We start from the raw sequence: 12,114 nt of genomic DNA, 5'->3' as shown, positions 1-12,114 counted from the left end.
CCTCTCGGACTAACGCCGGGAACCAGTCACGGGTGGACCTTTCGGTCTCACCGCGATCGAGCCAATCAGCCCCCGCGTGGGATAGGGTTGCTCGCCAAATTCGACCTACCTAAGTACCCACGCGGAGGGTAGACCGGGCGATCGCACCTCGCCGCAGGTCGACTTCGGACACGGGCCACTTAAGCGACCCGTTCCGTACTATCAGAATAACCGAGCGGTGTTATCGTCGACCTCGACGGTTCGATTAATTATCGGGCGTATTCAGCCCACTACCAACCCTTTACGTGAAGCAAGATGAGGATTCAATGGGAGAAATGACGAAGCGAAGCGGGAAACAGTTCAACACAAAGCACATTTATTCGCGGCACACGGGAAGCACACATATTCAATTCCACCAAAAGCACACAGAAAAGACACAATGCAATTTACACAAAAAGCAAATGTAAAAGCGAAAACACAATGCAGAGCTAATACCGACTACCGAGCACACGGCAACACTTATACAATTTTACTTCACAGACGGCGCCGACAACACATACCCAAAACCAAGGAAAAGAAATACCCTCAAGAATGAGGCGGGCCTGAGGCCGAGACCGGGTCGCGCCTACCCGTCTGGTGATGAGACGCGGAGCGGCGATGGCGCCCCAACCCCGTGGGCCTCGCGGACAGTGTCTGGTAGGGGGTGGGAAAAGGGCCCCCTTGGTCGCACTATCTCAGCGCGGGGGGAAACAGGAGGGGGTTGCTGATGCTCGGGGTATAGAGGATCTTTATTATCCCTGGTGTGCGTCTCCACCTCGGCCAGGTCGCGCTGTCGGCCTCCCTCGGGTGCAGCTCCCTGCACGACGCGAGCACCCCCTCGTCTGGTGTCGCCGCCTTTCCACAGCTCGTCCCCTCCGTTCCGACTCCAACGCACACGACGAGCAGCTCCACCGCCCGCGAAGTCTTGACCCTCTGCTTCCGACTCTCCTACTCTCCGCCTCTCCGCCTCGGGACTCTCCGACTCTGGACTCTTCTTTGGACTCTTCTTTGGACTCTCCTCTTCTTGACTCTCCTCTTCTTGACTCTCCGACCGACTCTCCACTCTGGACTCTCCGACTCTCCTCTTCTTGACTCTCCGACCGACTCTCCACTCTGGACTCTCCGACTCTCCTCTTCTTGACTCTCCGACCGACTCTTCTTTGGACTCTCCTCTTTTTGACTCTCCGACTCTCCTCTGACTGACGAACACGGTCCTTTTATCCCCCCGTAGCTTCGCCTTTGACCCCCTCCCTTTGACCTTTCACCTCGCTCCCCATTGGCCCGAGAAAAAGTGGGCGTGAAGGCTTTTTGATCCACAAATTTGCATATATCGATCGTCCTGGAGGCGGGGCCAAATCGCCCCTCGCTCACCGATTGGACGGCAAAAAGTGGGCGTGTGTCGTTTTTGATCCGTTTTTGAAGCACAAAATCCGTGATTTTGTACACGCTGTTCGGCGCGCGCCCTGCACGAGTCCAACACCGGTACCCACAGGCGGCGCAAGAACGGTGGCGATGCGACGGTTGCGAGGTGTGACGTGAAGGTCGTGGCGGTTGTGGTGAAGCGGTGGTTGTGGTTGTAATCGTGGCGGTTGGTCCAAAATAAAGATAGTAAAAGAAAAACGGCTATCCTCAAGAGTCGCAGCACGCATAAATGACATGTATTCCCACTAGACAACGGGTTTGGGCCTAACTACACATGCACTTACCGAGATACCTCACCTAAGGGACCTGAATGGTGGTTTGCGAATTTGGTAACCACAACAATATATATATATATATATATATATATATATATATATATATATATATATATATATATATATATATATATATATATATATATATATATATTCTTACGGTTGTGGAAATTCACAGAACACCATTCAGGCTTCCCAGAGATCAGTTATGTAGATAAGTGAGTGTTCAGATTAGATTTCCCCACCGATGTCTCAGGGAATTTTTCGTGTAACTGGGCTGTGATCTTTGAGTCATTATTCTTTTTCTATCTTTGTTTTGGAACAACCACTACTTCAACAACCACAACCGCCTCTCAACCACGCCATCCCCACCACAAAGCAACCACAACATCGCCTCACCTTCATCTCCGTTACGCCGCCATCTTTTCGCCAGCCACGGCGAATCCCACGGATGAGCAGCATCTCCGCCGACAGATGCGGGGGCTGATGATTTCCACAACGTCCGCTTTCCACGGCTGATGATTCCTGCAACGTCCGCGTGGCTGATGATTTCTACCACGCCTGCTCTCTCCGCGTTTCGCGCCGAGATCGGATCAGAATTGCAAAAGGGGGGCGGAGCCAGCGGGAGGTGAGAGGTGAGAGATCAAACTCGCTCACGGACCCCATATGAAGACGCGCTGAACGCCAAGCAGGCAGTCTGTCGGGAAGCTACAGAGAGTGGAAGTCTGGAGCTTGGAGCCAGGATTCGAGTCCAGCGGAGGGCAGTCGGAGCGCAGCCAGCATGCCGTGCCGCGCAGAATTATGGGTCGTTTGGAGAAAGCCGGAGAGAGGTCGCCAGCCAGCGACAGAACGGTCCGAGGTGATCGGGCCTTGGGACGATCCGAGTAGACGCGGAGGAACGAGCGGGCTCTTAGAAAGAGCATCAACTCTGAAAGAGCAAAGGCCCCTTCATTCCTCTGAGGCATCATCGGCTAGATCCGAACCACCAGGCCGCACGTCGGGGCCTGGGCCAACCAAGTCGCGCGGCGCCAACTGCCGTGTCGACAAAATGTCGAGGGTCGCCCAAGCGAGTCACCACGAGGGTGGCACGTAACCAGCACGGCCTCTCGGAGCCCTTGTGGTCTCCACATCTCCGTGAACTATTAAAGGCCCACAAGGTCCAGTTCTGCCCCTTTCCTTTCCTGGGGTTTTTCTTTGTATGAATGTTGTGGCGCCTTGTCTGTCAAGTAATGAACTGTTAAGTGATTGTGTACATAATAATAGAACGGTTGTAGTTCTTTGTCTTGCTCGTTCCTGCATTGCTTTATTGACTACATGATTGCATACGTGTATGACTGCTTACGTGTGTACAAATAAATGTCCTTGTGTGAATGTTGATCTGTTCGTTGCGTCCTTTCCCTCAATTGAGCTGCTGTATTGCGTTTGGGATATTAGCTGGCTTTTAAATAGCTGATAAGATAATCGGGTCCAACGGGGCCTCACGATAATACACTGCTCGGCAAATCGCAAATGGAGCGAGCTGCTAAAGCGGCTCGTTTCCAAGCAGGTCCCGTTGAGGTATAAATCCCCGGCATTTCTGTCTCCGCGCATACTTATGTAAATCGACAATTCGGCGATCGGATCCTATCGTGCGTGGACAGAATAGTTGGCCGATTTACGGTGTGATTAAAAACACATCCGTAGCTGGATTTCGGCGTTGATCCGAAAGCTGCGACTCGGTTTACCACGTCCGGTGGGCGTGCGGCTGTGATTAGTTAAAAGCGGTTGCTCACATGCTGGGGTGGTGAGAAACCACAATATACTGTATATTAATTATTTCTGCCTTTCATTATCACAATTATAGATAGATCGATATTGAGCAAGTGCCACACAATAAATTTCAGAGTTCAGTGATTGTGAGAGAAAACGCTTTATTGTCCGAATTTTATTAAAATAAAGACCTTCGGGCAGGGGATCACACTTTACGGTTCAGGAATGCATTGGTCAGGTTGTGGCTGTGGCTGCATGCTAAATTCCAAGCCTGAAGAAGAAGATGGCCACCGTCAGATTCAAAACGATACTCCAACCAATGAAATGATCAGTTACACACCTGCAGACATACACCTGTGAAACATATTGTTGCGGATTCGCGCCCACCGGCGTGCGAACGGCCACGTAACTCGAATCGCGGCACGTCGCCCACCGGACGGACAATCCAGTCATGACCCTCTCGGACTAACGCCGGGAACTAGTCACGGATGGACCTTTCGGTCTCACCGCGATCGTGCCAATCAGCCCCCGCGTGGGATAGGGTTGCTCGCCAAATTCGACCTACCTAAGTACCCACGCGGAGGGTAGACCGGGCGATCGCACCTCGCCGCAGGTCGACTTCGGACACGGGCCACTTTAAGCGACCCGTTCTGTACTATCGGGATAACCGAGCGGTGTTATTCGTCGGCCTCGACGGTTCGATTAATTATCGGGCGTTTCAGCCCACGACCAACCCTTTACGTGAAGCAAGATGGAGGTTCAATAGAGGAAAAGACAAAGCGAAGCTGGAAAACAGTTCAACATAAAGCACATTTATTCGCGATGAACGGAAAGCACACATATACAATTACACCAAAAGCACATGTAAAAGGAAGAGAAACACAATGCAATTTTTACACAAAAAGCAAATGTAAAAGAGAAGACACAATGCAGAGCTATCCGACTACCGAGCACACGGCAACACTTATACAATTTTACTTCACAGACGGCGCCGACAACACATACCCAAATGAGGTGGGCCTGGGGCCGAGACCGGGTCGGGCCTACCCGTCTGATGATGAGACGCGAAGTGGCAATGGTGCCTCAACTCCGCGGGCCTCGCAGACAGTGTCTGTAGGGGGTGGGAAAAGGGGCCCCCTTTGTCGCACTATCTCAGCGCGGGGGGGGGGGAACAGGAGGGGGTTGCTGATGCTCGGGGGAAGGAGGATTTTATTCTGTCTCGGGTCCCGCGACTAGCGTCTCCACCTCGACCAGGTCGCGCCGTCGGCCTCCCACCTTCAGCTCCCGGCACCGACGCGAGCACCCCCTCGTCCGTCTTCGCCGCCGCCACCTCTCCACAGCTCCGCCGACAACTCGTTCCAACGCACAGCTCGTTCCAACGCACCACTTCCTTCCAGCTCCACCGACGACTCTCTTGAACTCCGAACTCTTCGTTCCAACGCACCACTACTCTTTTTCTGACGAACGCAGCCGCTTTTATAAGCCCCGTCGCTTTGCCTTTGACCCCCTGCCTTCGACCTTTCACCTCTCTAACTGGCTCCTCATTGGACCGAGGAAAAGTGGGCGTGAACGCTTTTTGATCCATGAATTTGCATATAGCATCCTCACTCCAACGCCCTGGAGGCGGGGCCAAATCACCCACGCTCTCCGATAGGACGGAACAAAAGTGGGCGTGAGTCGTTTTTGATCCGTTTTCTGCGGGAAGTCTGTGATGTTTTTGAACACGCTGTTCGGTGCGCGCCCTGCACGAGTCCAGTACCGGTACCTACCAGCGGCGCAAGAACGGTGGCGATGCGACGGTTGCGAGGTGTGACGGTAAAGGTCGTGGCTGTTGTGGTGAAGCGGCGTTGTGGTGGGTGGTTGATGTGTGATGACTGTTGAGACGTGGTTGGTGGTGGTAGAAATGGTGGCTGGTCCAAAATAAAGATAGTAAAAGAAAAACGGCTATCCTGAAGAGTCGCAGCCCGAGTGAATGACATGTATTCCCACTAGACAACGGGTTTGGGCCTAACTACACATATACTTACGGAGATATCTCACCTAAGGGACCTGAATGGTGGTGTGCGAATTCCGTCAACCACAACACTACCCCCTCCCCTTTTTACAGACTCGTCCCGAGTCGTCAAATTTTCGTGTGCCATCATGTGTAGTTTTCCCCGAGTACATTTTACCTACGGATCCCTGAGTGCGACATTCATGGTATTCGTGTCCCCAAAATAAATAACCTGAGGGCTGAGTAACTACCTAAACAAACTCACTCACACGGACGACTTAAATAAAATTTCCGGCGCTAAGACATACATGCCGGGGGCGCACTCATATTTACAGTACATCTTAACCTTAACTTACAAATTTTACACTAAACCATGGCCCAGGATCATTGAACTCTGTAAAAAGAAAGCAGTTAGCAGGGAGCCAGGCTGCCCGCATGCAGTCTCTGGCTCAAACAATGCAGGTGACAGGGAACGTGGCCGGCTGCTCACTCGCAGTCCAAGGCCTTCCCTTTTGAAACTGAACGCAGTGAACCACAACGGTGCATGGGCTGCACAAACGCAGTCTCCGTGCCAGCCCAAGTGGCACACGCAATGAACACAACAAATGGATGGATGAATGGTTTGAACTGAACGCAGTGAACCACAACGGTGCATGGGCTGCACAACCGTAGTCTCCGTGCCAGCTCAAGTGGCACACGCAATGAACACAACGAATGGATGGATGAATGGATGCACGCAAACACGGTGCACGGGCCGCCACTGCAGGCCCGTGTTGTAGCTGCCAACAGGGCAGTTCTTGCAGCTTGCAAACTGTTGCCTTGATCCTGGCGCACATGGCAATGAACAGGGGGGGGGGGCAAAGCAAAAATTGAACGGGGGCTGGTGAACATGGGCAGTGGGCATGGCATGGCAAAGGTGCAGGCAAACACAGCCCGCAGAAGAAGGCCGCTGCAGACAAACACAGCCGGCAGATGAACTGGCCGGCACAGGCCTTGAAGTACCACAGCTGCAGATGATCCGGCCGGCACAGGCCTTGCAGCAACACAACAGCTCCCGATGAAGTTGGCCGGCCTCTGCCTTGAAGCAAAACACGGCCAGCCGATGAAGTTGGCCAGCCTTTGCCGTTCAGTGGAGGTTGGTGGAGGGAGTGCGGTGGTGCTGGCCACTCGGAAGGCGGGCTCGGACCTACCTACCTGTCTCCCTCCCAACCTATCGCCTTTGCCTGTCATTGTCTATACCCACCCCCTTAATTTGTCAAACCCCAATTTAGCCCCAACTTATTTTTTTATTTTTACTTCCTTTTTTTACTTCCCCACTATAAATCGTCCCCTAACCCCCTTTATCGTCTTTGTTCGGCTAACCTATCCTGTCACCGAGCCTACTCCCAACCCCTACGTTCCCTTCCCGGAGGGGAATAAGGGAGAGCTAACGTCCTGTGTCGAGGCCCAACCAAGCCTCAGAATGGCCTCCCCAGAGTTCGGCGATCTTAACACCAAGTGGGTCCAGCGGCCTACAACGACAGCGAGGGGATGGATGGTGCGGAGGGGTACATCTCCTAATCTACCCTAACCATTTAACTGTTAAACCACCCTGGGGCTTTCAACAAGCGCCTCTCGCTCAAACTATTGGCTCTGTAAACCCAGATTCCCGTCGCCTGTGCTGGTGTCCTCACAATTTCGGGTCTCGCCCCCCAATTTTCTCTCCGTGCCCTCACACGGCCTCATGGCTGGGACACGCGGCCCCCCCTTGGCAGGCACGACCCTCCGCCGAATCCCCCACCATGGCACCCCCGGGCACCACACTGCCTCCGAGCCTACCAGCTCCCCAACACCGGGGAGTGCCCCCCATGGCACCCCCCCGAAACGCACACGTGGCAGGCTGGCTTTCCAGGCCCCTCTCCGAGGGTCACCCATGCCCACAACACTGCCCACGCGGCTAATGGCGCCCCGGGCCCGCGCACCAAGCAGGCGCACCCGTGCCCACTACGCTATCCCTGCCCCCCATGGGCCCTTGGCCTACCACGGCCGACTAGCCTGGCGCCCGGGGTACCCACTCAGCGACACTCACTTTTCGCAGCCACGCTCCCAGCCCGTCAACAGGGCTCCTGCACCCCTCCAAATGGGTTTCGAGCCTACACTCCCACCAACAACAAAACGACCTCCATATTTGTTAATTTGACTAACCCCCTAACTCACTCTACACTGGCCCCGGGGTCCCTTGGGCGGGAGTCACTCCTCCCCCCAATCACTCATCGCACCATGCATTCCCCATTCGCTCCACTCACACAGACCCGCTGGCCTCACTCACTCACCAAGCACATGCTTCCACTTCACTCACCAACTCTTCAACACACTCACTGCTGAACTCTGCCATCCTTCTATCTACATCCCCTAACTAACTCGTGCTCCCACGTCGTCCCTTAAACTACAGCACGTTCCTTTTAACACTACGTAGCTAAGCTACGTCCCCGCGACACATCCACAAGTCTGTCACGGTCTCCAAATAATCCCATTAATCAATTTCCCAACCTAAAGCTCATCTAAATCCCTCGAACTAATCCATTCCACGGACTCCATGAGGACTTACCCCTGCCCCATGAAGTCGGTCTAACTAAGCTAACCCTTCCCCCTAACTAGTTTCCATCCTGTGCCCAGGGCAAGGGGGTCTTCCACCCCTTGCCCAGGAATCCTGTGCACCCGAAAGTGAGGCTTGTTTTTTTTTTTTTCATGCGCACCACCAGCGCGGCAACTCGCTCGCACCTGCCCGTGACGTCATGCAGCTGCACGTGTTCCTCGTCCCTCCTTGGACGGTACCATCCGGCAGGGATACCCCTCCTGCCGGATTCCAATCCCACGTGCAGCCATGGCGTCACCGTGCGCATAAAAAAAACACAAGCCCCACGTCTCGAGGGGTTCCCCACGCGAACACATGTGCTCTGCCCGTTGGAGCCTCACACACACGATCGCGTGGAGAACCCGTCCGGTCCAAATCCATAATCCTGCCTAAACTCTGTCCGTCCGCGGGATCGGCAAATCCACCGCGTGCGTTTCCGGACCGGGCCTTCACTCTCGCAAGCGAGCACGTGGCGGCCTCGTGCGTTGCACAGCACGGACCTCGTGCTCACTGCTGGGTGAACCCGGCACGGTCCCCGAAACAACTACAGCCGCTACTCGGCTTTCTTTACTCGCATGTCGCCGTCGTCGTCTCCATTCCACACACGCACTCCCGCGTGTTACGACGCTCACACTCCACACCATCAAACTCACCCCGGGAGACGCGGCTGCATGTTCACACATGCCGACCGACATCTCCCTTACATACCGCTCTCTCACACACACGGTCTCTCTTACACTCGGTCGTTCACTCACGCATGCCATACTACTCACACAAACCAAACTACTCACACACGCGGGGGCACTCAACCGCGGTGCCTCATCCACACACCGTCCCTCACTCACACACGCGGGGGCACTCACCCGCGGTGCCTCATCCACACACCGTCCTTCACTCACACACACGGCCTCTTCCATCTGCGGTGCCCCTTTTACACACGGCGTGCTGGGAAGCACGTACTCCGGCACAATCGCCACCACACCACTCACACACGGGGTCGCTTCCACACACGGGGACGCACTCACACCTTGCACCTCACACACAGGGACAACCACACTGGGGATTTGTGTCCCCACAAGGGTCTCCGGGGCCTCTATACCCCCCAAGCTCTCCGTGCACCCGTTCGCAGCACTCCTCCCCTCAACCTCGCAAAGCACGACCGAACTCACCTGGTTGTGACTTGCCTCAAGGGGGAATACTCCCTCCCCTCGTTCCTGGAGGAGGCCATCCAGCTGCTCGCACCGGGCCTCCACCCAGTCCACCAGCTCACCCCCATTATCCTCCACTACCTCCGTGTGTGTGTGTGCGTCACTTACCCCGTCTTCATCGTGCAGTCTTCCCTCTATTGTTCCCATCTCCCGTGTCTCTGCCAACTCAGTCACCTCTTCACCCTTTACCTCCTTTGTCTCAACTATTTTTATTTCCTTTGTCGTCACCTCGTGTCTCGTCTCACACGTTTTGGTCTCCCCATTTAATTTTTCCCTTGCGGTCATCGTCACGACCCTCGCCCAACACGCCCCCCGAATTATTTTGTCACCCGCCTCCACCGCGGGCCTGTCAGTCGTTGCACCCCCTCCCAGCTCGTTCGTTCCTACACGTGGAGTCGCCATTTTTAGCTCCCTGGTCACTGCCTTCATGCCCGCCTGCAGGCTTCGGCCCATGTTCTGCGTCTCACCCCGGAGCTTTTTAGTTTCTTTCTTCATGTTTGCTTCCATTCCGTTTATTTGCTTGTTCATTTCGTTTTTCATTCCATTTGTGTTTGTATCCATCTTTTCGTTCATTTGTTGTGTATTCGCATCCATCTTTTCGTTCATGCCTTTCATTTCGTTTTTCATATCCGCATTCACCTTTTGTGCATTCGCATCCATCCTTTCGTTCATTTGTTGTGTATTCGCATCCATTCTCGCTGTCATTGCCGCCAGCATGGCGCATAGCTGGGCCATGTCCGGTGCGCTTGGGTGAGCCGTTTCGGCAGGGATCGGGGAAGGGTTTTGGTGGAGAGGGGGAGGGGAGGTGTCATACACCGCGGCCGCTGCCGCACCTATTTCGGGCTCTGGGTTCAGTTGGACGAGTTCATGTTCCTGCACGGGCATTCCATCCTGGGCCATGGATCCTACACATTCTACATCCATTTCTAATACCCCCGGCTCCCGCTCGCCTTGATACGCCATCTTGCTTCTCGTAAAGCGTTAATTTAGCTCGCTCGTAATTTGGAGGGAATCGGGGGTCGCTTCTCTCACCCCTGGACCGATTCCCGTGAATTTCGCTGGAGACAGGAGAGCCTGTTGTCCCGTTCTCCGATACCAGTGCCGCGAGGAGGGCGATGAATTTGTATCCCACTCCTGACACCAGTGTTGCGGATTCGCGCCCGCCGGCGTGCGAACGGCCACGTAACTCGAATCGCGGCACGTCGCCCACCGGACGGACAATCCAGTCGTGACCCTCTCGGACTAACGCCGGGAACCAGTCACGGATGGACCTTTCGGTCTCACCGCGATCGTGCCAATCAGCCCCCGCGTGGGATAGGGTTGCTCGCCAAATTCGACCTACCTAAGTACCCACGCGGGGGGTAGACCGGGCGATCGCACCTCGCCGCAGGTCGACTTCGGACACGGGCCACTTTAAGCGACCCGTTCCGTACTATCGGGATAACCGAGCGGTGTTATTCGTCGGCCTCGACGGTTCGATTAATTATCGGGCGTTTCAGCCCACGACCAACCCTTTACGTGAAGCAAGATGGAGGTTCAATAGAGGAAAAGACGAAGCGAAGCGGGAAAACAGTTCAACATAAAGCACATTTATTCGCGATGAACGGAAAGCACACATATACAATTACACCAAAAGCACATGTAAAAGGAAGAGAAACACAATGCAATTTTTACACAAAAAGCAAATGTAAAAGAGAAGACACAATGCAGAGCTATCCGACTACCGAGCACACGGCAACACTTATACAATTTTACTTCACAGACGGCGCCTACAACACATACCCAAAACCAAAGAAAAAGAACACCCTCAAGGATGAGGCGGGCCTGGGGCCGAGACCGGGTCGGGCCTACCCGTCTGATGATGAGACGCGAAGTGGCGATGGTGCCTCAACTCCGCGGGCCTCGCGGACAGTGTCTGGTAGGGGGTGGGAAAAGGGGCCCCCTTTGTCGCACTATCTCAGCGCGGGGGGAAACAGGAGGGGGTTGCTGATGCTCGGGGGAAGGAGGATTTTATTCTGTCTCGGGTCCCGCGACGAGCGTCTCCACCTCGACCAGGTCGCGCCGTCGGCCTCCCACCTTCAGCTCCCGGCACCGACGCGAGCACCCCCTCGTCCGTCTTTGCCGCCGCCACCTCTCCACAGCTCCGCCGACAACTCGGTCCAACGCACAGCTCGTTCCAACGCACCACTTCCTTCCAGCTCCACCGACGACTCTCTTGAACTCCGAACTCTTCGTTCCAACGCACCACTACTCTTTTTCTGACGAACGCAGCCGCTTTTATAAGCCCCGTCGCTTTGCCTTTGACCTCCTGCCTTCGACCTTTCACCTCTCTAACTGGCTCCTCATTGGACTGAGGAAAAGTGGGCGTGAACGCTTTTTGATCCATGAATTTGCATGTCGCATCCTCACTCCAACGCCCTGGAGGCGGGGCCAAATCGCCCACGCTCTCCGATAGGACGGAACAAAAGTGGGCGTGAGTCGTTTTTGATCCGTTTTCTGCGGGAAGTCTGTGATGTTTTTGTACACGCTGTTCGGTGCGCGCCCTGCACGAGTCCAGTACCGGTACCCACCAGCGGCGCAAGAACGGTGGCGATGCGACGGTTGCGAGGTGTGACGGTAAAGGTCGTGGCTGTTGTGGTGAAGCGGCGTTGTGGTGGGTGGTTGATGTGTGATGACTGTTGAGACGTGGTTGGTGGTGGTAGAAATGGTGGCTGGTCCAAAATAAAGATAGTAAAAGAAAAACGGCTATCCTGAAGAGTCGCAGCCCGAGTGAATGACATGTATTCCCACTAGAGAACGGGTTTGGGCCTAACTACACATATACTTACGGAGATA

The sequence above is a fragment of the Eptatretus burgeri genome, chromosome 2, assembly GCF_056783735.1.
Source record: "Eptatretus burgeri isolate ZD-2024b chromosome 2, Ebu_testis_v1, whole genome shotgun sequence".
NCBI classification, from domain to species: Eukaryota; Metazoa; Chordata; class Myxini; order Myxiniformes; family Myxinidae; genus Eptatretus; species Eptatretus burgeri.
This window is presented reverse-complemented; position numbering follows the sequence as displayed.